Source organism: Piliocolobus tephrosceles, chromosome 4 (genome assembly GCF_002776525.5).
Source record: "Piliocolobus tephrosceles isolate RC106 chromosome 4, ASM277652v3, whole genome shotgun sequence".
Classification (NCBI taxonomy): domain Eukaryota; kingdom Metazoa; phylum Chordata; class Mammalia; order Primates; family Cercopithecidae; genus Piliocolobus; species Piliocolobus tephrosceles.
This window is the reverse complement of record NC_045437.1, coordinates 144,004,741-144,030,514: the sequence shown is the minus strand read 5'-3', so window position 1 is coordinate 144,030,514 and position 25,774 is coordinate 144,004,741. Positions and strand designations below refer to the sequence as shown.

At 40.3% G+C, this 25,774-nt stretch overlaps 1 protein-coding gene across 3 annotated transcripts in view; it reads right to left on the bottom strand.

Moving 5' to 3' along the window:
* The window catches only part of PPP2R2B (protein phosphatase 2 regulatory subunit Bbeta), a 304,107-nt gene that overhangs the window by 68,487 nt on the left and 209,846 nt on the right, over positions 1 to 25,774 (bottom strand). The gene's annotated exons all lie outside the window — the stretch shown is intronic.

The window sequence follows — 25,774 nt, the reverse complement described above, 5'->3', positions numbered from 1 at the left end:
GCCACTAATATATAGGGAACCCAACGACATCTGATTGACCTGAGAAAATCTTGGTTTATATTTGCCTTAGAGTGCGAACCAGGTAGTGTCCACTTTTACATGCAAAACTGTTCCAGCTTGGACATTAATGATATGGTCACCTTACTGAAAAATAAAAACTTCTCAGTAACTATTTCTTGAATGAGTGAGTGAGAACACATGATTAAATGATTTCTTTCTGGTGGATCAGAGAATCGGCAGCTAAATAGTTCCCCACACATGACTGTCTTTCTGGCAAACATGAACAAAGACCTATCACTCTTCCTCCTTTGTGTTCTGTGTGAACTGGCTCCAAAGAAAGAGAATAAGAGCACAAATGCCCGAGAGGGAACAGACTAAAAAAAATCAAAGGCAAAGAAAACCCCACAACACAGGTGTGGTCCCTTAATAGAAACAAGATAATAAAATAACCAAAGCTATTTTCTTTTCAAGCAAATCATTTTCTTGCAACTGAGCCCCGACTGATTTGATACCAGGTGGTAGATTAAGACTTTGACTTCTGGATTGGCTTCAACCCAGGTGGCGAGGAGAAGAAAAGCAAAAGTTAACTTTTCTGAAGTGCAGTCACCTCACCAACATAACCTAACCTTTTAGAAAAAAGAATTCTCCCAGTGCAGACTTGAGGGACTTTAACTCACCTATGAGGGAGTTTTTAAATCAAATCAATGATTCAGAGGAAACACAGAATTCTAGACAGAGGTGGTACTTGATAACCCAGAAACCAGAGGTGACTTGAGGTGTGGCTGTAGAAGGGTCAGGGGTCCTCCGAATACTAGGAAAGGGAGGGAAAGTCTTTGTGGTCCCCCATCCCAGTTATGGACAATGGCCCTATAGCTTAAGTGTGTGTGGCAGGGACTGGGAGACCAGGGTTCTGATCAGATTCACCACTAACCAACAGGCTATGAGGTCTGGGCAGTGAACCTGTTGCTCCTGAGCTCGAGCTGAATCGCACTGTCTGCGAAACAGTGACCGTGCTCCCTGTGCCCTCACTGTCACAAAGGGTGGTTTGGGGTTTTGTTGAGATGAGCTGACCTCCTACCCACTCTTTCAACAATATTTACTGAGTGCCACACAAAGTCCTGGGGGGTTCAACTGGTGAGCAGAACCAGACACAAGTCCTGGCATCATATACCAGGGGAGACAGACATAATTATTCTTGTTCTTGTCAGGGGAGACAGACATAATTAAAAGGGCTAGGTGTGCAAAAGAGAGGATATACTGCCAAGAGGGATTTAACCTGCTCAGGGAGAACTGAAGAGGCTTCCCCGAGAATGTGTGAGTATGTTGGAATGTGAAAGATGGGTAGGGATTTAACCAGGCCAGGAGGGGAGGGGAAGGGAGAATGTGTCCGAGGGATGTGCAAAGGTCCCACGGTAGAGGTGAACAAGGCAAGAGTGAAAACCTGATAGGTCACTGTAGTTGAGACAGAAGTAGTGATGGGAGCTATTGTAGGTCACTGTAGTTGAGACAGAAGTAGTGATGGGAGCTATTGTGGGGGATGAGGTAACAGGGTAGGTAGGAGGCAACACCTCCCAAAAAGTTTTGCCATTATTCCAAGTGAATAGGGTAAAAAATGAAAGGATTTGCAATGATTGTGGTATAATCAAATCCAGATTTTGATTAGATCAGTCTGGATGTACAATGGAAAACAAGTTAAAGGACGAATGAAGTAGAATTTTTAAAGGGAAGATCATATACTCTTGGACATCAATTAAGGGCGGGCCTGAGTTAAGGCATTGTGATGGATAAAAAAGTGACTTTGTCCTCAGAAAGTCTACACCGAAATATTTATTGGGCATTTTCTCTGTGTCAAGAATTCTTCATACATAATCTCAGGTAATTCTTTCAAGAGCTCTGTGAAATAGGTACTCATACAAAGAGAAAACTCAGGCACAGAGAGGCTACATCACTGGCCCAGGGTTGCCCAGCTATAGGAAGCATAGCCAGGTTTAATACGGGGACTGGAAAGTGCATGTTCTTTCCACTGCACCACACCACATTGAAATATCATACAGGGTAGGAAGTGATAAATGCTCTGAAAGTGACATAAATTGCCAGGAGAATTTATGGAATAACTAGTTACTGGTAGTTATAATGGTAGCGGTACTCATAGTAGTGCAGTGGTTAAGAAACCTCAATTAGGTGTTGTAGGTGTTCATGGTATTTGAACAGGGCATCTGTTCTTTCAGAAATGTGTGCCATGCTTTTATAGTTTGTCACAAAGGAGCTCCCCACTTGAAGCTTTTGGTTGCTGCTTGGTTCCTCTGCTGTCAGGAGGTACCAGAGCTCAAAGCAGGACCCCAAAGGTCACAAAAGAAATGGAACCGCAGGACTTCCTGTGGCTCCTCCTAAACTCTTCCCTGGGCCTTCTCGGTTACTGTACATTGTCTGTAGAGATTTCTTGTGGCTATGGCGACATGGAAGGGAGCATGTAGCCAGGAATAAGAGGCACTACAGAGTGGGAACTGCCAGCCCACAGCTTCAGCTTAATGTGATAGACCTGCCTGCTAATTCAGGCTGACATATTCCATGATGTACCACTTAATGGGGAAGGGCTCCGTGTAGGTATCTGGGGATGGAGCCTCTAATGCTTTGCCCAGATAAGACAGGGGGAATGGAGAGCTGAATGCCGCTCGTGGTAATCCAACATCAGTACCAGGCCTACGTAAAGGCTTGTCTGCTGCCCAGTGACTCCCCTCACAAGGACAAAGAGGGAAGTTTGGTGGTTCAAACAGGACAGGATGGACTGATTAGGAAACCACGTTGACTGTGTTTTTCTTCTGCTCTGGCCTTTTGAGGCCAGGCAGGAAGAAGATCTGGGCACTATTCCCTGAGTCAGGCCCACAGGCAATTGTTAAGGCTGTTTCTGGAAACATACGTGGAGAGCTTCCTGTGCCAGTCGCTGCGTTTAGAATCCCTGACTCCCTGCCCCACCCAACTCCAGGGTGTTATCTCCTCCAGCGCCCTCAGTAACTAACCTTTCAAGCTAGATTCCTCTGTTTGCCCCATTTTACAGGGGAGGTGGAGGCAGGTAGAGTATCCAGTTCACTGTCACACAAAGTATAAGCTGGGGTTGGGATCTGAAGCCAGTTAATTTGGTTTCTGAATGAGCACACCTAGCCACTACTGTGAATGAAACTATTAGGCTGAAACACAAAACTGCCATTTTTGCAAGTCAAAAACTGTCAAATATCAGCAATCTCATGTGGTTTAACCTAACACTTTGGAAAGGTTCTGTGGTGTATGGATGTGACATCAAATCAGGGAACATTTTGACTTGGAGGGACCCTTAGAGCCTCTTCGTAGGACATCATCTGTGTGTGTGGCGGGAGTCTTATAGTGGGAGGCCATAGTGTCTAGGCCTCTCCTCCTTCATTATTCTTGGTATTATATGCTTGCATCCTCAATAATATGCTGAAAGAACTATTTCTGTAGATAAGCAAGGTGTGAAAGCGAGTAGCCAGGGCAGTTCTTGAAATCTACAGATGAGAACATTGAGATCCAAGAGGTGAAGCACTATGGTCACCCTTCCAGGGTTGCTTGCACAGCCTGGGTCTCTGCTTCCTGTCCCAGACTTCTGCTCCCACACACCATCTGCCTGAACCATCCTCCATAGGACCAAAACCTCTTTTTGTCAAATGACAGAAGCAGAGCCAGACAAAATTCAGATCAGGCCAGGACATCTTAATTCAGTTCAAACTTTGTCTGAGCCACCTCGGCAGAGTCGTTGATGGGGCTAGGACCAACGCGGAGACAAGGGACATGCCGCGTGAACAGCAATCAGTCCTTGACCCTCTGAGCGGCCAGTCCTTGGCCTACCTGCAGGTGGTTCTGTGTTGAGCAGCTGGAATTCAGTGATGTCCCCTGACTCAGGTGCTTCACCCTCCTCTCTGACCCTGGTTGAGTTTCAGCTCATTCTCCTAGGCTGCTTTCAAAGGACATGCATCCCAGTCCTGTGTCTTGCCTGGACACCCAGTATTACATTAGAGTATCAACCGAATAATGTACCAGCCCCCAAAGAGCAGCCGGAATCTAATCTGCAACAAAGCTTACAGAGATGTATTTCAGTTGTAATATTCCTGGGAAGCTCTTCCCCCCAGAGAGTGGCACGGCTTCCCCCATCACTTCCATCAGCCCCTGCTCAAATGTCACCCCCTCAGGGAGGCCTTCCATGACCATCCCACCTCAAATCGCACAGCCTCCAGTCTATCCCCTTCCCAACTGACTGCTTAGAGTGTTTTAAACACTTCAGCAGTTCCTCAGTGAATTTTTGTCGCTACCCTATGATTAACTTGGTCGATGTTACAATCCCTATTGCACAGATGAGGAAGCTGAGGCAGAAAGGTGAAGCTGTCTGAAGGCTCGCAGTGAGTCTGAGGCAGGGTGAGTACTCAGGCCTAGGACTCCTGCCACTCCTTGACTCAGGAGTCTATGCCCTTAGTCGCTTAAAGCACACTCAGATGCTTGGGAGGGAGACAGCGAGGGCAATCACACTGCCGTGGACGTCATCAGGCACTGCCCAGGCAGTATCAGCCAAAGGGGTCCTGCCTGGGGATCCCAAGGCAGACCTCAGAAAGGAGAAGACTATGAAGCTAGGCAGGGCTTGAAGGGTGAGTGGGAGGTCCCCAAAGAGAGGTGGGGATGGGGAGGGGAGGGAACTGGGCTTCAGTCAGAGGGACCAGCATTGTGCAAACTCAGAGGAGAGACAGCATAGTATACACATACAGATGGGTGACTGTGCTTATAGGGTGAGGTCAGTGATTAGTTATTCAACAAATACTTATTAAATCCCTCCTCAATAGCAGATATGTTATAGGGGCCGGTGCCACAACAGTGAACACTCTGTGGGGTATAAGTTCTTGTGTGTATGTGTACATGAGGAAAACCTGAGTTGGCTAAGGGACTAGCAAGCAGGGGGTGTGCTCTTTGAGGTGGGGTGGTCATAGAAGGCCTCTCCGAGGGAGTGGTGTATGAACAGAGACCTGAATGAAGTGAGAGAGGGAGCCATGCAGCTCTGTGGGGAACAGCACACCAGTCAGGGGGAACAGGAAATGCAAAGGCACTGAGGTTGGAGTGTGCTTAGAGGACAGGAGGAACAAGAGCAAAGAGCATTTTTTCTCTCTTTCTTTCTTTCTTTTTTTTTTTTTTTTTAAAGAAATGGGGTCTTGCTATGTTGCCCAGGCTGGAGTGCAGTGGTGATTCACAGGCATGATCCCACTACTGATCAATATGGGAGTTTTCACTTGTTCTGCTTCTGACCTGGGCAGGTTAACCCCTCCTTAGGCAGCCTGGTGATCCCTCACTCCCGGGAGGTCACCATATTAATGTGAACTCAGTGTGAACACCCTATCAGCATAGGGCACTACAGCCCAGGACTCCTGGGCTCAAGTGATCCTCCCGCCTCAGCCTCCTGAGTAGCTGACTACAAGCACGTGCCACTGTACCTGTCAGCAAAGAGCTTCTATGGCTGGAGAGGAGTGAGTAAGGAAGCATGGCAGTTGGAGAAGATGTTGAATCAGTAGTCAGGGCCGCACCAACATCTTTGCTGTGAGGGTGAGGAAAGCTCCGGGAGGCGTGAGTGGCTACCTGTGAGTAACTGCCTGACACGGTACTCTATCCTCCCTCACCATTCCTTCTGTCTCTGCTCTCAGTCTTCCTCCCCCAGGTTCTTATTATCTTTCCTGCCTCTCCTCTTGGGAAATACCAGATCATCTTTCACTTCCCAGAACCCATTTACTAAAAGAATGAATGTTGCTGTCATTTGGCTTATTTGGTGACCACACCAGTCATTCTTCACAATCTTCCATGACACCTAAGTGGGGGCTGGCAGGTCACGGTGCCTTGCTTCAGAGACATGCAATTAAAGCACAGTAGAGCCCTAGAAAACAGGAAGCCCCTGAAGCCTCCACTTTAAAAAACATCTATGAAAAGGCACAGCAAGGGGAGGCCATTGGGAGGACGCCCCTCAATGCGCCTTCATGAGAGGAGTTTTTCACAGAGAAAAAACAACAGCTGTGTTTACCATGGCAACCTCCAGCAGCCCAGTCAATTGACAGATTCAAGGCAAGACTCGGAGAAGAGAGAAGAGATGGCCATTTAGGAGATAAAGAACAGGAAAGATGATGTCATGGAGAAGGAAGAAAAGAGAGATGTCTGTCTGTAAGATGTGGATGGATTGTAGCTGTTCAGTAACTCTAGGTCAAATCTCATTGAGGTGAACAGACAAACCTCTGACTGCCATTGCTTGTTACGTATAAGCATAATCGATTATGTTATGGAAGGAGCATCCACGTTCTCCTTCCTGAAATCAGATCTTCTCAGGAGTATCCACAGCGTAGGTTCTCCTTCCTTTTGCAAAAGAAAGATGTAGAAAATGTTCCTTAACTTGTCCTGAATCTTACTAAGGTGTACTATGCAATTCATAAGCACTTCTGAGAGGGACAGTTGCATGACACTTTTAATCAAGGTCCCGTAGATGTCCCTGTCCCCAGCTCATTGTGATATGTACAACATAATCAACATTATAGGGTCTTTTGAAAAAATTGCTATCAATTTAAATCCACACTTGCTCCATCTCTCTTGTTAGTGTTCAACAGATACTCCCCATTCCCCTCCCCAAATAATTGAGATTACTCTACATTTAGACTGACTGTATATATCAAGGTCATGGGGTTTGGTGGGTTCTGTATCATCAATTAGGAACTGCACATAGGAAGGTTATAACCACACACTGGCCCCAGATAAAGCCATTGACAAACATTTATTGAGCATCTACTACATGCTGAGAAGTTGCCACACAGAGTATCCTTGAGAGGCTTAGGGGAGGTAGGCAATATGTAACCCCCTCCCTCTTGTTACTCAAACCACCCCTTTTGGGAAGGCTGTTTGATCTAGAAAAGACAAAGATGACAACAGAAGTCCTGGGTGTCCACCTCATCCTAGTTATAAGGAAACCCTGACCCTGGTGCTCTGGGACCACAAGTTTGAGGTCCAGTGGAGAACCTGAGGGCGAATATGTTATCCCATCTTGAGGCACTAGATGGTAAATCTCTCAGAGGGGCTTGGAAATTCCAGATTCCAGCCTCACTTCAAATTTATCACCTTGCCTTTTCCCTGGGCTTCCTTCAGGAAACAGCCTTCGTGACTTTTTAGTAACAACTGCCATAAGTTTGGGATAAAGCCAATAGCTAAGGGGCTATTTTCAAGGAAGAGGGAGTGAGTTGTCATAAAAATGGGAGATCATTGGGTCCTCCTGTAAATATCCTAATTCCAAAGAATACAACTTGGTGGTACAGAGCAGCTGTCCTCAGTGAGAATACTGTTCCCCTAGGAACAGTAGTGGTGGATGACTTCCTAAGAACGATGTGAAAAAATTTTAAGGAAATTCATTTCTTCATTCCTAACTTCCACGTTCTCCTTCCTAAAATCAGATCTTCTCAGGAGTACCCACAGCCTAGGTTCTCCTTCTTCCTTTTGCAAAAGAAAGATATAGAAGATGTACCTTAAATTATCCTGAATCTTACCAAGGTGTACTATGCAATTCATAAACATTTCTGAGAGGGTCGTCTGCATGATACTTTTAATCAAGGCCCCATAGACGCCCCCATCCCCAGCTCATTACGATATGCATTTCTAATAAAATTTTACTTTTTATATTTAGTCATCATTTGTCAGAATTATATGTTTATGTTGTTTTGATGTATTATGTTCTATTAATAGTCAAAGCAGCAACTAAACCCAGAAGATAATTTTAAAGTCTTACAGTTATATATTCATAAAAGAAAAAATCTATTTACATCTGTATTTGTTATAGAAATGATCAAAAAAGCTTTTAAGATGATTTAGGGGAAATGCAGTAAAAATAGATGTTTGAAGAAGAAAAAATAATAATATAAAGCTTCTGACTTAAAAACACTTGTTCACATATTCTTTTAGTGGGTTTTGGTGAGTATTCAGTAATGAGGTATTTAAATCCCACTGGCTGCAATAAAAAGGTGATATAAAAGTTTTAAACTGCTAACGTTTAAAATACTCTGAAATCACATTTTCTGCAATTATTTAACATTACAATAGAAATGCTTAGTTGCCTACTTTAAAATGCTCAGGAAAGTACATAGTTATTCAAAATTCTAGAGGTACACAAGCATACAATTTGAATGGTATAAGAGGATTTTTGGAGTTATGTGGACTTGGGCTTGGATCCTGGCTGTGCTAATTACCAACCATGTGGCCTTGGGCTTGTTGCTTAGTCTTTCTTGATATCAGTATTCCCTTCCTTAATGTTGGGGATAGGTAACACCTTCAGTAGCACTGTTAAGAGAACTTCGCACAAGGATTGACACATACCGTCTAACGAAGAAACATTCATGGAGACATGATTTGTGCCAGGATTGTGCTAAGCACTTATGCACATCATGTTATGGAATCTTTACAATGGCCTTATGAAGTAGGTACTAAGATCATTGTCATTTTATGGATGTAACTCCTGAAGCAACACAGGTCATGAAGTCTGCCCACAGTCATATGGTTGCCAAGGGGTAGAATTGTCCCTGGATGTTGGCTGTCTGGCTGCAGCCCCTATGGTAGCTATTATTAGCATTCTTACCATTAACTTCCAATTGTAGAAAAAAATGGTTCATTCTGAAAGATAGTCTGGGGAAGATTTTCTGACTTTTCTATATTGACTATGAGGTTTTAGCATCTCTTGCATCCACCGAGGGAGTTCAGTCATGATTATACAACGTAAGGTTGCTTAGGAAAAGTAGCTAGGGGAATGATTGGTCATTGGATAGCATTTAACTTTACTGAGAACTTAAAAAGCTGAAAGCTCTCCTGGTTAGGAGTTTTGCAAATAGCTCCGTCCTCATTGTCATGAAAATCTTGAACAATATGGACGCTCATCCAATTATCAAAGCAACCTGGGGGCAGAGTCTGGCATTGTGTGTACCCATTATTGAAGGGTAATGCGGTGTAACAAACAAAATGGAGTATGTACGACGACTGTCAAATAAAATAAACCACTAACAAATTAAATTACTTTTCATTTTCAGTAGGAAGAATGCCAGTCATTTTTCATTAAAAAAAAATATGTATCTTAATTCCATTTTATAAAAATGTGAAGAGAAGCATTAAAAGGCCTCTTGTGCTATCTATACTGATGTTTATTTTCTATAGATATCTTTCTCCTGGTTCCGGGGCATTTTCCCTCAAAGAATTAGTGGAGCGTTAAACCTCGCTTTGGTCAAAAAACCTGTTTCTTCCATGGATCAATGGTGGATGGAGTTCAGAAAGCAGGAGTGATAGGCTGGCTCTGGCTTACAGTGACATATCAGAGCTGTTGTTTCCAGAATGAAACTGCCACTCACCAGCACCCCGCCAAAACCCCCTGGGAATCCTATCCAAATAATATAATTTTGAGATTTCCCTGCTCACACCCTTCAACAGCCTCAATATGTCCCTAATTTCTTCTTTTACTGGCTTTGTCATATAGATTGAAATAAGCTTGAGAAGAAAAACCTCTTTGAACCAAGTCAGGCTTTGTGTTTCAGGTCATTAAAGATCTTAGAATTATATTCTTTCACTTGACAAGCATTTATTAAGTGCCAATCACTGTACTAGGTAGTATGTGTACAGAGTGAACAAAACAGATTAAGGGGTAGAATTTCAAGTCTAACACGGAAGAAAGACACTAATGTCTCTAAGTAAATGCATTGTTATAAACTGACACTGATGCTACAAAGAGATGTATATTGTTTCATGAGAGAAAGAAATAGGTGCTCTAATTTAGATTGAGGAATCAGATAAGTTGTTTGTAAAGAAATGACAATTCACCCCACAAAAGCAGGGCCATAAGCATTCAATCCTCTAAATCAGTGTTTCTCAATTAGGACCTATTTTGTTATTGGGCAGTGTCTGGAGATATTTTTGGTTGCCACAATAGAGCGGATGTTACTGGCATCTGTGTGCAGGAGCTAGGGATGTTGCTAAACTCATTTTGATGAACAGGGCAGCTCTCCCTGAAACAAAAAATCATCTAGCATAAGATGTCAACAGTTCCAAGGTTGAAAAACCCAAGACTTAAGGACACTCTCCTGGAACACAGTCGCATCTAGGGTGGATAGAAGAAACCAAGTACTAACTTCCACAATAGGCCAGCAATAAATTTCAGTTCGTGAAGGTGTTTTGGATTAAAAAGTACTTCATATACATAGATATATTATATACATATATACATAAACATATACAAATATCTGTGTTTAATATCTATATTTCAAAGACATATAAAATATATATTTGAAAGACTTATCCCCTATGGTCAGCTATAAGAATAATATATAATGCATAAAAGCTGCCTGGGGAATTAATGTATATATTTTAAATTCAATGCATCAAAAATGGTTTGCATGGCAAAAAAAGTTCATGCTCTTTGTGTCTTTGACTTCTTTTGGCCTGACTATGAAAAGGAGAGGAAAGATACCTTTTTCTCAGAAGATAAACTCACTATCTAATTACCAACTCATGCAGAAACCTGTAATTCTGCCAGTTTTATCTTATTTTTTTCCCCAGACACTTACTTTTTATGCCAATATCACTATTTCTCAAAGTGTGTTTCCCTGTTCACTGCCTTTCCTGTTATTTCCTTTGATGTTTTACATTGTGTAATGCCACAAGAAAAAAAAGAGACATCTTAAAATACCCCAGTAGAGGAAAATTTCATTTAACATTTATAGCTGGGGAGAGTGGGGTTGGGAGAGGCAGTGGTTTAATTTTTGGTTAGTTTGGTTAGAATTAATCGCAAAAATTGTTTTTGCTGTTTTTTAACTGGTATTGATGAAGTATTACTTTTTCCTATTATTAGGATACTTATCACTGAATCTTTGATCACCGAGGATTGACCAAACCTCAGAAGTATCACACTGCATTCTGTCATTTATTACTGTGGAATATATAGAACTAAGAAGATAAATACAAATTTGATATTAACTTCAAGAATCTTACAGCTGGGAGTTACCTGAGAAGTCATTTACATTAAAAGGTCTGGATAAACACAAAGATGCATTTCTAAGAATTTTAAAAACATGGCCTTTCGTAGATATCCATAGCATGTCAGTTCTGCCTCCCACCAACAGATGGCAGTAGTAATTACCAACAACACTTTGATTTAGAAACAAACTGACTTAAGATTGACATTTCAGGGTTGCATTGTCTGCTTCCTAACCTTGGCTGAACATCAGAAGCAAATAAGACCTCTTGTTAAAAACTGATGTCTGCCCCCCACCGGGGTGCTCCTTTGCCCTTCTGCTTCTGCCATGGGGTTATGCGGCATGAAGACTCTCACAAGATGTTGGTGCCTTGATATTGAACTTTCCAGCCTCTAATACTGTGAGAAATAAATTTCTTTTCTTTATAAATTACCCAGTCTGTGGTATTCTGTTATACAAACACAAAATAGACTAAGACCATGGGTTTAAAATGATTTTTATAGTTCTATACTGATTGAAGGTTTTTTAATGTTAATTTAAAACATTCTGATTGTGTTTATAATCATTAAAAGGAAATCACTTATGGAAGATAAAAATGACAGGAAAAGGGTTACTATTTATAATATACAAAGAGTTCATGAAAATTAGTAAAAAGACAAACAGCTCAATAAAAATATGGGTAAAAATATGAATGAAAAATTCAGAAAAAGGGAAAAGAAAATGACCAAGACATAAATAGAAATATGCCCAACTCATTAGTAAAGAGATACAAATTAAAATTTTTAGAATCTTTAATCTTATAAAAGATTAATCTGATGAATCTTTTAATTTTTAAACTTTGCTTATAAAGAATTTACTATATGCCAGTCACTGTTATAAGTCTTAAAACTATTAATTCATTTACACTCATAACAATTTTATGAGGTAGGTATTCATATCATCCTCTTTTTACAGATCAGCGTATCTGAGCCACAAACCAGTAATGTGTCCTACCTAAAAGCACACAGCTAGTACTTGCTGGAGCTGAGACAGGTACTCAGTATTTCCAGCCAAGGGAGTCCTAACTCTAAACCACTACACTATGCTGCCTCTCAGTTGGATGTATAAAAAGAAAAATATAACATCCTATCCTGGAGATGGAATAAACAATGAACATTTACTCATGGAAGCATAAACTGCAACAAGATTTTCAGAAGGGAATCTGGAAGTAGCTGTTAAAATAATGTACACATCTTTCGACTTAGTAAACCCTACGTTAATGAAAACTATCCTATAACAACATCTGTATATAACAATATACAGGCATGTCCCAGAAATACTACAAGTTCAGTTCCAGAACAACACAATAAAGTGAATATTGCAATAAAGTGAGACAGATTTTTTTGTTTTCCCAGTGTATATAAAGTTATGCTTACACTATACTGTAGTCTGTTAAGTGTACAACAGCATTATGTCTAAAAAAACAAGGTACATACCTAAAGTAAAAATTACTTTTTGCTAAATAATATTAATGATCATCTGAGACTTTCGTGAGTCATAATCTTTTTGCAGGTAGATGGTCTTGACTCAATGTTGATGGATGCTGATCGGTCAGGGTGGTAGTTGCTGAAGGTTGAGGTGGCTGTTGCAATTTATTTGACTTTTATTTTTAATTTTATTTTGTTTTTTTGAGATAGAATCTTGCTCTGTTGTCCAGGCTGGAGTGCAGTGGCATGATCTTGACTCACTGCAACCTCTGCCCCCTGGGTTTAAGCAATTTTCTGCCTCAGCCTCCCAAGTATCTGGGATTACAGGCACGTGCCACCACGCCTGGCTAATTTTTGTATTTTTAGTAGAGAGAGGGGTTTCACCATTTTGTCCAGGCTGGTCTTGAACTCCTGAACTTGTGATCCACCCGCCTTGGCCTCCCAAAGTGCTGGGATTACAGGCGTGAGCCACTGTGCCCAGCTGGCTGTTGCAATTTTGAAAAAACAACAGTTAAGTTTGCCATACCAATTGACTCTTCCTTTCATGAAAGATTTCTCGGTAGCATATGATGGTGTTTCACAGCACTTTATCCACAGAACTTCTTTCAAAATTAGAGACAATCCGTTCAAGCACTGTCACTGCTTTATTAACTTTATTAACACTGCTTTATTAATATTGACGTGATATTCTAAATCCTTTGTTATTTCAACAAGGTTCACAGCATCTTCACCACAGTAGATTCCACCTCAGTAAACCACTTTCTTTGCTTATCCATAAGAAGCAACTCCTCATCTGTTAAAGTTTTACCATGAGGCTGCAGCAATTAAGACCCATCTTCAGGCTCCATTTTTAATTCTAGTTTTTTTTTTTTTTTTTTTCTATTTCCACCACAACTGCAGTGACTTCCTCCACTGAAGTCTTGAGCCCCTCAAAGTCATCTACGAGAGTTGGAATCAAATGTTTCCAAACTCCTATTAATGTTGATATTTTGACCTCCTTCCTTAAATCATGAATGTTCTTAATGGCACCTAGAATGGTGAGTGCATCCCAGAAGATGTTCAATTCACTTTGTTCAGATCCATCAGAGGAACTATTTTTGGTAGCGATAGTCTTTCAAAATGTATTTCTTAAATAATAAGACTTGAAAGTCAAAAATGACTCCTTAATCTATGGGCTGGAGGATGGATGTCATTAGCAGGCCTGAAAACATTAATCTCCTTGCACTTTTCCATCAGAGCTCTTGGGTGACTAGGTGCATTGTCAATGAGCAGTAATATTTTGAAACAAATCTGGTTTTCTAGGCAGTAGGTCTCAACAGTGGGCTTAAAATATTAAGTAAACCATGCTGTAAACAGATGTGCTTTCATTCAGGCTTTGCTGTTCCACTTCGAGCACAAGCAGAATAGATTTACTGTAATTCCTAAGGGCCCTAGGACTTTCAGAATGGTAAATGAGCATTAGCTTCAACTTAAAGTCACCAGCTGCATTAGCCCCTACTGAAAGGGTCAGCTTGTCCTTTGAAGCTTTGGAGCCAGCCATTGACTTCTCTCTAGCTATGAAAGTCCTAGATGGGATCTTCTTTCAACATAAGGCTCTCTTGTCTACACTGAAGCTCTGTTGTTTAGGGCAGCCACCACCACCCATGATCTTAACTAGATCTTCTGGATAACTTTCTGCAGCTTCTACATCAGCACCTGCTGCTTTACCTTGTACTTTTATTTTATGGAGATGGCTTCTTATACCTCATGAACCAACCTCTGCTAGCTTCCAAATTTTTTACTCTGCAGCTTCCTCCCCTCTCTCAGCCTTCATAGAGCAAAAGAGAGGGGCTTACTCTAGGTTACGCTTTGGCTTAAGGAAATGTTGTGGCTGGTCTGATCTTCTATCCACCCCACTCAAACCTTCTCCATGTCAGCAAGAAGGTTATTTTGCATTCTTATCATTTGTGTGCTCACTGGAGTAGCATTTTTAATTTCCTCCAAGAACTTTGCCTTTGCATTCACAACTTGGCTAACTCTTTGGCACAAGAGGCCTAGTGGTGGGCCTATCTTGACTTTTGACATGTCTTCCTCACTAAGCTTAATCATTTCTAGTTTTTGATTTAAAATGAGAGACCCAAAACACCCCATAAGAATTCCAACATTAACATCAGAGATTAATGATCACAGATCTCTACAACAAGGATAATAATAATGAAAACATTTGAAATATTACCAGAATTACCAAAATGTGGCACAGAGACATGAAATGAGCACACGCTGCTAGAAAAATGGTGCTAATAGATTTGCTTGTTGCAGGGTTGCTACAAACCTTTAACTTGTAAAAAAAAAAAAAAAATACTGTCTGTGAAGCACAATAAAGCGAAATGCAATAAAACAAGGTATGGCTGTATGTCTGAGAACATGTATTGTAGCTAGCACTGTTAGTTATAGCAAAATCTAGAAACAATGTGAATATCTATTAATGGAGGAATGATTTAATGTCATAGCTTACCTATGCTTTAGAATATCTGCAGCTCTTTCAAGGAAGGTAAATTGGCCTGGAGGGATGTTTATATTACTGAGTAATGTGTCCAGTGTGATCTCAGTTTTGTAAACAAAACAAAGTCATATCTATTCATTCATTAATGTTAAAATACATATTCATAGATACAGAGAAAGGTATGGAAAGACACACACCAAACTAGCAACCTTAGTTATCCTGAGATATGGAACCGTAAGTATAGTATTATTTGACTGGATTCTATAAACATGTATTGCTTTTGTAAGAAAAGGAAGGGAAGACATCATGTTTAATGTTTTGTCAGGGCAGGATTCGTAAGATTCTTCAGTCTGCACTGGACTCTTCTTGGGAAAACTTAAGAATCTCTAATGAGTACAACTTCCTCATTCCTGTGAGCTTACATCTGCTTTCCTGAACTGTCCACCTGTTCCCAGAGTGGACAGGGAGTCAGCCCACTCCCTTTCTCTGCACAATGGCACTTCAGATACTTGAGGACAGCTCTCAACCCATCTCCTCTCCAGTTTGATAGATTATACCAAGACTCAGCCTCCAATCTTCACACTTCAATAACGGTTAGGGTCACTTGGCCTCCACAGAAGCTTTGCTCCACTGAACACAATCTACCAGTTCAGAATACAGGCATTTATTATTCCAAAGAAGACATGTGCTTTCTGTTTCCGTATGTTCAAACAGACTTCCCTTTGTAATCATCCATATCATATCATCAAGTAAAATTCCCAGGTCTTTTCAAATGAAGTAATATACCAAGTTGAATCTATTCTATACTATTGACTGTTTTGAACTTGAGTGTGATTTCCTAACCTCTCCTCCTAGATCTGTCACTTTCTCTTAAAATACAGAGGTAGGAAATGGTATGTGTGTGAATGTGGGAGATGGTGGTAGGAATCTACTGAACAGTAGATTCTGGATAATTGGATTTTTCTGTCTAATAAAGGCTATTGATCAGAAGATGAACAAATGAGTTAGGGAGGTGGAGATGACAATGGCAATGTTCTGAATTCAGGCTTGAGGGTGGGAGAGACCTTAAATCTTCTCTTCCCCAATGGCTGAGCTGAATTTGAATGTAGTGATTCTAGAAAATAAATTGTTATATGAAGTGGATGAAGAAGAAATAACTCCAGAGAGGAAGGTTTGCTGGTTCCAAGGAAAGACAGCCGGAATAGGCATAGGCACGCGCACACACACACAAACACACACACACACACACACAAAGGAGATAAACAGTAAAGAGGATGGGATGAGCAAGAGAAAAGAGTATCTGAGAAAAGAAGCAGAAATAAGACTCTATAGAGTAAAAAGATGCCAAGCTTTCAGAAATAAAAATGGAGAAAGAGAAGAAAGCGGAGAGGTGAAGTAGTAGTCTAGTCTGGGCTCTTTAGATTTTAAGAACAGAAACCTTCCTAAACTTACTTTAAAAAACCCAAAAGGATTATTGAAGGATAGAAAAATATTACAGATCATTGAGACAGAAATGGAGCATACGAAACAGAACAGGGACTTGGCAAGCTGTTAGGAACCTCGAAAAATATGCTTTGTTTTTCTGTTTCTCTCTTTGTCTGTCTCGCTTAGGGGCCACCTGGTCTCTTAAACGCCTTCTCTCTGCATGTCTGGCCCTTTCTCCTCTTTTTACCAATGACTTCATCTGTTTACCAGTCTGAATATGGGCTCCAGTGAGTCACTCCAGCCCAGCTTTTATAACACTTTCAGCCCAATTGCTCAGTGCTATCAGAAAGGAGAGAAGGAAACAAGCAGGCAGAGAAACAAAGTGGGAAGAAGGAAGCGTCAGAGCCCTCTAATTGGGTCTCATCATTGTCCCTTGGACATCCCATATTCATAATCACATCCACACCTTTTCCTAGGATATTCCTTTGTTCGCTTCACTTCTATCCACCCATCCATATCCCTAAATCATCCCAGAACCCGACTGCTGCAGTTAACAGAGCTCTTTTCATTCCTCCTTTCTTGTATGTACCCACTGTGATGAAGAATAATTGGATACTTTCAAGAGTCCTAAAGAAAATGATGAATTCTCTAGCTTCCTTCTTCAACCTGTCACTATTTTGACAACCTTCCTGGAATCATTTTGTAACTTGAGCTCCTAGTGTTTTAATCTAGATTTCTAACAGTGTCTTGTACAAGGAAGGCAAAGCACAAGTGGTCACTATTCCTTACCTAGACATTTTATTTTGTTTAGAATGTTATAACTGCCTTTCAATCTTCTTTAGGCAATGAACTCATTTATGTAATGCTCCCTTATAATTTCCCCCAACTTTCCTACCAATCTTAGAAGTGCTATGAGGCCTTTTCATGGCAATCACATTCTTTTTAAAAACTAGATCCTCAAACCATATTAGAGTAAGAACCTATCCTGAACTGAAGAAAATTAGGTAATTACTTCCTCTGAACAACACACTATTTGGGGTGACTTACGCCTGGTCTACTTTTAAGTAACACTTTCATGTTATTCACTAAAACCCTGAGATCTTTTTCTGCAACTTTACTTTGGCTGTGTTTCCACTTTCTACAAATGAATGGTTGAGTTTTCTCTCCACATGTCCCAGCACTATGCTCTATCCTTTTAGAACTCTGAATCCTATCTATTCCCTTCAAGTTTTCAAGGTTGCCATCCATTTCTGTACTGCTTTCCGACCTCTTTGCCCCCAAATGTTGTGAACTGCATTGCCGTAGAATGGAAGGAAGCAGGGCGTGGGTGGAATGGATGGAGGTTATTGCCTTTGAGGACTGTAGACTCCATTAATTCATTTTCTTCCTGAAGGAAGGAATATAAATTATTTTCTCCAATAGCCAAAGCAGAGGACCTCCTTTAAAAACCATCAAGCTCTGAGGCTAACAGAAAGGAAAGGAAAACCTAAAAAGAAGGGAAAACTAATCATAGAGCGGGGAAAGAGAACAAATGTGCAGTTCATTTAAAATCACTGTAGTTGAACATCAAATTATGGTACCTGACTTCCTATTTCATATTCTATTGAGTATTTATTTTGCCTCTAATCTAGGAATATAATTATGTACTGAATTGCATCACATATGCATTTAATATGTGAATTCAACTATATGTTCTTAGAATAAAATGAAAAAAGGAAGGAAACAAATTTAAATAATGGATCAGAGGTCCCAGTGAGTATGAGATGGGGGAGGGGAGTTAATCTGCTTTTTCTTCAGACCGACGGTGATGGGTGGATCTCATCTCTAAGCATCGTTGGATGTTGAATAAGTTACAAAGGTTTAAGGAAGTGTATTTTTCACAAATGGCCCTTCATATTGTTTGTATAGTTTATATTCTACATTATTCTTTATATCCTATATATTTATATGTATATATTATTCTGTATAGAGTTTATAAGTACAAACAAATCTTATGGGTGATTTACGGGATTTTTCAAGAGTATTTTTACCAAACCTGGTACTTGCTTTATGGGATGACTTTGGAACCTAACCTCTATAAAACTGCCAACTTTACTGACCTTTTAAAAAGCGCTTATTGTCCCCCTGTATGCTTTACATACATTACCTCCTTTAAGCTTCACAAAGTCCTGCATGATTGATACTATAAATATTTTACAGACTTTAAAGAGCTGAGGCTCAGTGAGGTTAAATGACATAGTAAGTCATGAGGTCCCCAGGATCAGCAGAACTAGGATTCAAATACCATCTGAACCTTACAGAGAATGGTCAATACCATGGCATTTTTTTCTGGTGATGTTATTATATTTCGAGTATAAAGAAGATTTATGGATTATCTAGATCTTTAAAAATGAATTCCTCTTGTATTAGAAGGAAAATAAGGCTGGCTTCAGGCTTGTCTCTGCAGTAAACTCAATGTCAGAATGATAACCAAAAAATGTTCACAAAATTATGACACTTTTATATCTTTCAGGTTGTAATTTAGCATAGAAGCAAAGCTCATAAGCAGGCAAAAACTCAGTGAACACAGTATCTATAAACACAGTATCTGTATTATTTTCCATCATATCCTTGGCATCCAGGACACAGGACATTATGCAGAATAGATACTCAACAAATGTTTGTTGAGTGAATTTAAAAGAATTGAAAAACAAAATATGATTTTTCTCATTCAGAGATTCCTAAACCAGTTTTTTTAAAAAATAGGAATCACCTGAGAGTTCTTAAAGACAAGTAGAAAATACAGACTTTGAGATGAACTCATTTGGTCTGAGGCGAGGTTTAGGTATACTGATTTTTTTTTAAAAGCTCTCCAAATAATTGAGGGAAAATTAGAATAGTGCTTTCTAAAAATCAGTCCTAAAAACCCTTCAGCTTTTCTTGTGTTATCTGTTTTACCTGTACTATTATTTATTTATTTATTTATTTATTTATTTATTTACTTACTTACTTACTTACTTGAGACAGAATCTTGCTCTGTGACCCAGGTTGCAGTGCAGTGGTGCAATGTCAGCTCACTGCAACCTCCGCCTCCCGCGTTCAAACAATTCTCTTGTTTTAGCCTTCTGAGTAGCTGGCACTATATGCATGTGCCACCAGGCCTAGCTAACTTTTATATTTTTAGTAGAGACGGGGTTTCATCATGTCAGCCAGGCTGGTCTCGAACTCCTGACTTCAAGTGATCCGCCTGCCTCAGTCTCCTAAAGTACTGGGATTATAGGCATAAGCCACTGCGCCCGGGGCCCACTTACTATTTTCTTTAAACTGATTTGCTTTTAGTTAACTAACTTTACTTTCATAGGGAACTTTACATGACTGTAATACATGGAAAACCAGTTTTCTATGAATTGTCATAAAAGAAGAAAATTATAAAAATAAATACAATAAAAATTGTTTTTAAATTCTAGCCAGATATAGTCACCTGAAAAGACAGAGTGTAAGATCAGTTCTCAGTTTAAAAAAAATCAAGATTTGTAAGTGTTATGAGAGATTAAAAAATATTAACATCAAAGTGAGACTTTGGGCTTGATGTAATCATAATCATTTATAAAGCAGGACAGAAAGGAGTAACTTCCTCAATTATGTGATTCAATATTACTTAGAGTTGTGTCTTATATCAACAGAAACACATATCCCACACTTTGGGAATCACAATGATGTACACAAACGTGGTATGTTAGGTGATTCATGTACGTTGATTTTAAATATTTGTAGAAAATGTACTGTGTCAGGCAAAATATTGGGTCTTGAGAATAGAAAAACATGTCTCTTTCCTCAGGTTGTTCAATGTTATTTCACATACCTTCCCCCAGTTAAGAACTGCTAAATGGTGGGTTTGATGAGTTATTTGTATAAACAAATAGAGCTGGGATTCCTGGCTGGACATTGAATGCCTCTGTCTCTCACCCATGTATAAATGCAGCTTTGAAACCTAGTAAATGGTAGGATTGTCTTTTATGTTTGCTTCCTATAATCATGACACAGTAGTGTCTAATACTTACTGTGGGCTTCCTGTGTGCCACTTCATCAAACACATTATGTAATTTATCCTATCTAATCCTCACAAGTACTGCATGAAGCAGATACTATAAGTGATGGCTGACTTCACTTCTCAGATGAGAAAACTGAGGCACTGCTATTAAAGGAGACATTATCCATCCCAGAGAGCACGAAACTACATCCTCTGTTTTACCTGACTGGCTGAATCCCTGCCTATAGCTTTTCTTCTATTGTATTACCTGCTACTGCTATTTAAATCCCATTTCCTTATCCTGGTGTGATCAGAAGAGGAGCATGTGACTCCAAGGGTGGTCTCATTAACTTCTGGTTATTAAAGAGGAAAATGCAGAGGACTTGGAGGCAGGTACAGATGGGAACTGTTGGACTAAGAATTAAGTTAAACGATAAGCAAAACAAAGGGAGAGAATAAAGGGAATATTTCACTAGAGGTTAAGAGAAAAATAATGAGCTCTTTTTTAAACACAAAAGGAGAATGTAAGTGGTGAAAACGGAAGCCAGGCTGCTGGAGCTTGGCAGGGGGTAATTTATTGATCGACAAGTAAGAATGTGCCAAAAAGAAAGACGTAGGGAAGCAAAATTATTTGCTGCCGCTTTCACAATGGGAGACATCCAAGGAGGCAAGAGGAGATGTAAATTTCCCAAGGGAAGAAGATTATGAAGCAACATTCTTGTTTTCCAGTCCTCAAAAGGCAAAGCATTGGTTTTTGATGTTGAACAAGGATCAAACCACACAATTGCCCCTGGGTACTGACGGGCATCTGAAGCTGTTTGGGGTATAGGAAACAGAGACTAAATATTCCTGAGTCTTGAGTAGAGCCAGAGAAGTCCTGAATTTGCTCAGGGAAGGGGCTCAAAAGGTTTTTGTGGATTCTCCTAGAGAAAGGGGTAGAATCTGGAATTAGAGGCAAAAAAAAAAAAAAAAAAATAGCTCTCAAGGATACTGCTGGAGACACGGGGGTGGGGGGAATGCTTGAAAGACACAGAAAGGGTAAGCAGACTTTGTTCACATGTTCCAGATTAAAGTTACATTATCTATCCCAACAGAGAAAACTGCTTGCAGAAACTGAGATGGATAAAGACAGCTAGGGAAAACGGACACCATAGTTTGGTTCAGCATGCAAACAAATAAAGATGGCAGACCAACCTCCCTCCCTCTATAAGTAGTATATGCAGCTGTTCTATTTGAGTATTCATTTAACACTTTCTTGTTAATTTCCAAGTTCTATAAAGACTCTGACTCATAACTCTCTCCAACGATTTATTTTTTCCTTCACGAGAACTCTCTAGTTTAAAATGACATTCTATTCTAGATATATTTATAGGCATGTAAATTTTTTTGTCTTGAAATATAGAAAATGGGATAAACCCAGATCCTGAGTTATGACACCAAATATAGGGAGGCATTTTTATTTTTTAAGGTTGCAGGGAAGCTAAGTTTACAGACTGTTTGGAATTTCATTCTCTCAACATATATGGCATTTGCAAATGCTTCTGTTCATACATTTTTCTTTCTTTCCTAGAAGGGACCAGTGCCAATAAAGCTCATCTGTCTGAGTTATGGTTTTTTCCTTCTGATAATCAGTAAGAATTATGCAAAGGCACAGTGTTGTTATCAAACAGAAATATAGAGCAATCTAATTCTACCTGATAGTTTGGCATGGCACATTGTTTTTCCAGAATCTGTCTTACCACAGATGCTGGCAGGATGATTTTTATAGGAAAGCAGTCCAATTAAGAGGGAGATTTCTGGAAAGTCATAACTAATGTCTATGTTGTATCTTAATTTGCAAATGTTAAACGGGTTAATAATGAACTTGTGCTGGAAGAAAAGATATTTTTTTCCCTTAGTGGTCAAGACAGAGGAGAAAATATCAACAGAACTTTTTTGGGGGTTGTTTTTATTTAAGGAAAAGTAACCTATTTAGAAGATTTTTTTTATTGCTATTAGAAAATAAAGACAGAAAATCTAATATTTGATAGTGGATCCCTTAACCTGAGGGGAAGTCCACGGCCTAGGCTGAGAATTCTGCATTTTTGGTGACTAACGATTGAAGCAGAGAATCTAAAGGAAGATTCGAAACTAGACTCTTGACTTTAATAGCTTTCCAGACAACCGTAACTGCCATCAGCCCAGAGGCCACTCACATGAGACTTAACTGCAGCTTCTTCCTTAGAAAGGAATGACTCTTGAGCATACAACCTTTCTTAGCTCAGTGAGAACTTGAAAGTTTACTGATTTTTCAAAAACAGGCAAGAGGGTGAACTCACTTACCTCCTTTTATCCCAGAATCTCAAATGATGATTTATTTTTCATCACCATCTGATCTGCACTTGCAGAATTTCCCATTCTCTGGGGAATTTCCTTCCAGCAAGGGATGGAAATAATCACTAAGAAGTCTTACATGTTGAGGTCAGTATGTCTTAGGCAAATAAACTCTGACCATACAACCAAGTTAGAAGTCTCTTCCCTCTTATCTGTTCTTTTGTAAATGTATTCTTCCATCCAGAAGTAGCAACTGGAGTCTCCCAGTTATCTCTCTGTTCTGAGCATTCCTGATTTCCTTCTTGGAGCTAGCTACCTATTATTGAATGGTTAGTGCTAAAAGGCAGATACTGTGCTAATATTTTTTTCTGATAACAAGTCCTATGAGATACTTTAAATAATATTATCCCTCCTTTTTGATGATAAAACTGATACGTTGAGAACTTAAGTAAAAGGTTCAGAGTCACACAAAGACAGAGCTAGGATTTGAACCTGGAGTTGTCACTCTAAAGCCCTAGACTCTCTCCCATAATGATTCCAACTATGGGATTTCTGCCCCTATTAGACGGTAAGTAGAAATAAGTCTGCCCAACATTTCTCCTGGCAGTAAGAACGTTTTGCTCACAATTTTGAACAAACAAACAATTACTTTGTTTTATTTTAAGGTATCCATGTGACTCATTCCCTCAGCTTCTACATCCCTTTGTGTACTGTCTTGGTGCACTTTTAGGATCTGTTTGTATGTTTCCCTTCTGATCCTAAGGAATGTAATTGACAGCTCATACATCTTGGGTTGTGTTGTAATTTTGAGAATACGGTTCCCTTTAAAATACACCAACGTGGAATAAAAGGTCTCTTCTATCATTGGCAGCAGGAATATCTGGGCTGGACAAACATGTGGCTCCCTTTCAATGTAGGTGCCACTCACCAAACTCTCTCTCAAAAGTTCTGGGAACGGAGCTTACATCTATTCTGAAGAATGAACCAGTCTCCCCCAAAGTGTTATCTACTCTGTCTAGTGTAGCCCAGAAGAAGCACAAGACTTAGTATTTCTTGAGTTTTGCTGTACAAGTTAGTAGTTACTCAGTGTTGGCACTTCTCCAACTAAGATATTTCAGGTTCTCACATTCTGCTAGATAATTGGTATTATTATTATTATTATTATTATTATTTTTAGAGACAGAGTCTTGCTCTGTTGCCAGGCTGGAGTGCACTGGTGTGCTCTCAGCTCACTGCAACCTCTGCCTCCTGGGTTCAAGTGATTCTTGCGCCTCAGTCTCCAAGTAGCTGGGATTACAGGCATACGCCATCACACCCAGCTAATTTTTGTATTTTTAGTAGAGACAGGATTTCACTATGTTGGCCAGGATGGTCTCAATCTCCTGACCTTGTGATCTACCCGCCTCAGCCTCCCAAAGTGCTGTGATTACAGGTGTGAGCCACTGTGCCCGGCTGATACTTGGTATTTTACACAACATACATTGTGATGAAAATCTGGGTACTGCCCAATCAACTTAAGCTTTTGAATATTTATTGAGCATCTTCTGACTTGCTATCTTTCATTCAATCTTATTTTGTTTTTATGTTCCCGCCACTTCACTATAAATACCCTGGTATCCTGGACTGTGGAATGGCAGGTTAGTTGCAATTGGTCTGTCTCAGAGATTTTTGCCCAGTGAATGAAAGGAAAATGGCAACAATAACAACCATGATTGTTATGGCAATTACAAAGCAGAGAAATCTAGGATCAAACATATAGCAAGTGCAATACTAAGCATGCTCCCTGTTAAAGTCTGGGAAAGCCTTGGTGGCTGTTATTGTTAGATTAGCAGTAAACGCTGTTAGCAAATGCCATAGAAACAAATTGCCCCTTGCTGGAGCCAGTGGGCATTTGTCTTTGTCGTTCTTCTGGGCATGGGGCTCAGTTTTCTTTGCACGGACAGCAGAGGAAATCCTGCTTCGGAGGAAAGCAGGAGCTCTTTTTTATGGTTCTGCACTGTTAACCAACCTCAGTCACTTCTCTCTCTCTCTCTCTGGCCCACTGCTTGCACGGAAAATTGAGGTAATGATTTATATGTCGTAAGCAGTTCTGACAGGTGCACTCTATCTTGGCTTCCTCCTGCCCCAGGACTAATCGGAAGCTTATCTTTTCCTCTGTGTAATAGGGAGCTGTCAGGTTCTATGACCCTCCAAACAATTCAATCACTCATGGGCAGATTCACCTTGGAGGGAGGACGCCTTGATATTGGAGAAATCCGGTGGAGGCCATGCCCTGACATGTATCGAAACAATGGCAGCTGGGGGCTAGAGGGCAACATGGCCAAACTTAAAAAATGTCATTTGCTTCCTAAATTTAAACTCTTCTTCCAGGAACTATCTAGGTGGCTATTCCACCTTGGTGAACATCCTGTCTCCGGTACAGAACATGTAGCTATCTGGGCAAAGTAGGGCTGTTCCAAAAAATGACCTGTACTGAGAAGCGAGGGCTTGCATTGCTCATGGAGAAAAAAGCGAGTTCCTTAACAAGACCTATGGTGCCCAGCATGATCTGGCCATAAGCTGCCTCGCCACCTGCATCTTACTGGTACCACACATCCCCTGCACTCAGCATTCAGCCACCTGGGCAACTCCTTCCACACTGTGTTTTCCTGTGTTACTTCCTACCTGATGGCCTTTGTGCATGCCACCTCCTCTGCCTGGAACATTCTTCCTGCTCCTCTTCTTACCTTCCTCCTGCTGCGGTTTAAATATTAATTGCTCAGGAAATTATTCTCTGCTCTCCCTGAAAAGATCAAATTCTCCTCATAATCTGCTCTCCTGTACACCATGCACCTTTCCTCTAGAGGCCCCATTACACTGTCAGCTTTACATTAGGAGCATTTTATGCATGCTTTTTCCAAGCCAAAGAGACGGCTAGCTCCATGAAGGCAGGAACCATATTTTCTCACGTTCACTTCTATAACTCCAGGGCTAATCATAGTACCTGGCTTACAGTAGGGACTTAGTAAGTGTTTGTGGAATTAATTTTTTAAAATGCATAGCAAGAAACCGACGTGGT